General features: G+C 47.5%; 1 non-coding gene across 1 annotated transcript; it reads left to right on the top strand.

Moving 5' to 3' along the window:
• The first annotated feature begins 1,060 nt into the window (after positions 1-1,060).
• Trnat-ugu lies at positions 1,061-1,135 on the top strand. The gene has a single exon. It is a non-coding gene; the product is annotated as a tRNA-Thr (tRNA).
• The last annotated feature ends 1,971 nt before the right edge of the window (positions 1,136-3,106 follow it).

Raw genomic sequence — 3,106 nt, 5'->3', positions numbered from 1 at the left:
CCACGCTGTCGGTCGCAAGCTCTGAGCAGTCGTTGTTTCCCCTATTTTCAGTCAGTCCGATATGATCTCCCCTCTGTTGAAGGCACTCCAGCACATGGACTCATGATTCTTCTCCATGATACTCTCCATCATCACCCAATCCCCTTAAACGCTTCATTCCAAGCTGTCGCTGTCCGTTTTTTCCTTTCTGGATGCACCTTCTCTCTTTTTACTGTATACATTCCATCGTCCACACTAATGGCACGAGCTAATCTCCTTCATCTTCTTGGTCAGCTTCCGCCACCGCCCCCCGTATTTGTTGGTTGGGGACTTCAATGCCCACCACCTGCTTTGGGGATATCCACATCCTTGTCCACGTGGCTCACTATTGCTAGACGTCTTCCACCAAGCGGATCTAGTTTGCCTCAACACTGGGGTCCCTACATTTTTGTCTGCCTCCACGACAAATTTCTCTCATTTGGACCTTCCGGTCGGTACTGTTCCGCTAGCTCGGCGCTTCGAATGGTTCGCCCTTGATGATACACACTCTAGTTATCACTTTCAATGTGTCCTTAGACTGCAGGCTCCACTTCCCGCGACGCTGAAAGTTTGCCCAAGCCGATTGGACACTTCTTTCGTCACTAGCGACATTCGATGACCGTCACTATCCTAGCGTCGACGATGAGGTCACTCATATTACAGAAGTTCTTACAGCTGCGGAACGTTCAATACCTCGCACCTCCGAATTGCCCTGGCGCCCACAAGTTCCTTGGTGAAACGAGGCATGCCGTGACGCAATACGTGAGAGGCGACGTGCTCTTAGCGTTTTCCGCCACCATCCTACTTTGGCCAACTGCATCCGCTATAAGCAGTTCCGTGCGCGGTGCCGTCGCGTCATCCGCGATAGCAAGAAGGCAAGCTGGAAATTCTTTATTAGCTCATTTAACACCTTCGCTCCCTCCTCTGAAGTTTTGCCCATCTATTAGGCGCGCTACTAATGTAGTGGTGCGGACATTTTGGGAATGTGGATCTCACGGGGAGCGTGCAAGGGGTAAGTCCCTGCAGACGCACTATCCTCTGTGCCCGCGGTGGCTCAGATGGATAGAGCGTCTGCCATGTAAACAGGAGATCCCGGGTTCGAGTCCCGGTCGGGGCACACATTTTCAACATGTACCCAATGAAGTACATCAACGCCTGTTTGCAGCTAGGGTGTCCATTTAATTATCATTCCATGAGACAAAGCCTGGCCCTCCAAACTGCGAGGTATGTGATGACCAGTGACATACCGTGTATGAATCATCGTACTTGCACTGAGGCCTGCAAACAAGTCTCGAATATAAGGGTTGAGGAGTTGGTGAGTTCAAGTGCAGGCACCAACACTGCTGTCTGCACACCGCTTATGGCCTGTACCGAAGACACTCTTAAACTTCAGAAGTAGGTGGAGTGGAAAGAATAAGCTTTTCATACAACGATTTAACTTCACCGGAAGGATGTAAACCACGCTAAACAGGAACTGTCGATGCTCAGATACAAAATAAGTACAGCGGATCCTCACTTACCGAGCACCTCCCCCAACGCGCAATTGGCATAACAAGCGAAACAACTTGTAAAAAAAAAAAATGCCTCGTTTAGCGAGCGATGTTACGCATACCGAGTGACTATGATTTAGTGGGTCACCAGCCATTCGAGCGTGGCAGGGAAATATTAAAAAATGTGAACACCTTTCATTTTTGGCAGCGGCATTTGACAATACCTTTAGTACCTACTGCAGTCTGGTTTTAGCGCTCTTTCTGTTGTCATCTTAGTGCAGCTTGTGATCATACAGCTTTCTAAACTTGGGTCCACACAGTGTTCGTGTGCAAATTTCTATAACCTTCGTAGAAATGCCCCCGAAGGTAAAACCACAAGAAAACGACCAGAAGAAAGAAAATGACCTTAGAAATGAAGCGTAAAATCACTGATAAACGCGAACGTGATGTGAGCGTTGTTGATCCAGCACGCACATACAATCGGTCTACATAAACTATTGGCACTATCCTCAAGAACAAAGACAACATTAAGGAGATACGCACTTCAAAGGGAGTAAAGAATATCTAAACAACGGTTTCGTATTCTGGACAATGTCGAAGGGTTGCTCCTTACACGAATAAATGAAAAGCAATTGCAAGCCGGCACTACACACCAGAACATCATTCGCGACGAGACGAGAATGAAACCCGCAGATATCTCAAAGACGACCCCAGTATCATCAGCGGCTGTGAGTGGTTCGAGAAGTGTAGAAGAAGAATGCCATCCATGGCGTTAAGAGGCACGGCGAAGCAGGCGGCTCAGACTCAAAGGCAACAGAGAACATCATCAGCAACTTCAAGATACTCGTTGATTTTGAGGGCTATTTTCTATAACAGGTTCCTGTGACGTGACTCGTCTGATACGGAGAAACATGCCGAAGCGTACCTTCATAAGAGCAGAGCAGAATACATTGCCCAGTCACAAACCAATGAAAAGCCATCTCACACTGCTATTCAGTGCCAATACAAGCGGCGATCTGAAAATTAAACTGCTCATTATTCACATTGCTTGATGGCTTGTGCGTTTTGTGAATGGTAAAGACTAGAAGATCAGGTTATGTGACGTGGAATACCAACAACGCTTGGGCGCGTGTGACCTTTCTTGCGACTGGATCAACGAGGTGTTTGGTCCTTCGGTAAAAAAAAAAATTGCTGGAGATGAATCTGCCACTCCATGTCTTCATTATCGGCAACGCTCCTGCCCATTCTCAAGGCTTAGAAGACTACGTCCTTCAAGAATATCAGTTCTGCCTCCCATCACCACTCTGTAACTCCAGCCTATGGACTAGCACATTATTGCTAACTTCAATAAGCTCTACACCAAAGGACTCGCCGAGCATTGCTTTGAGTGAGATTTGTAGCTTCTTTTAGCTCAGAGATTTGCAAATACCACTTAGACATCGTTGCCTTCATAAAGATGATAGAAAATTTTGTGGCGGCGTTCGTAGCGACAAGCAACTCGCTGTAGAAACGGCTTACGAAGTCACCGCAACACTTTCAATAGCGGGCCGACCGGTCCGCTGGAACAGTGAACAGAAAGATGAAAACCCAAACACTCC

The sequence above is a fragment of the Schistocerca piceifrons genome, chromosome 1, assembly GCF_021461385.2.
Source record: "Schistocerca piceifrons isolate TAMUIC-IGC-003096 chromosome 1, iqSchPice1.1, whole genome shotgun sequence".
In the NCBI taxonomy this organism is placed as follows: Eukaryota; Metazoa; Arthropoda; class Insecta; order Orthoptera; family Acrididae; genus Schistocerca; species Schistocerca piceifrons.
The sequence above is the reverse complement of the archived record's forward strand: the minus strand, read 5'-3'. Positions and strand labels throughout refer to the sequence as shown.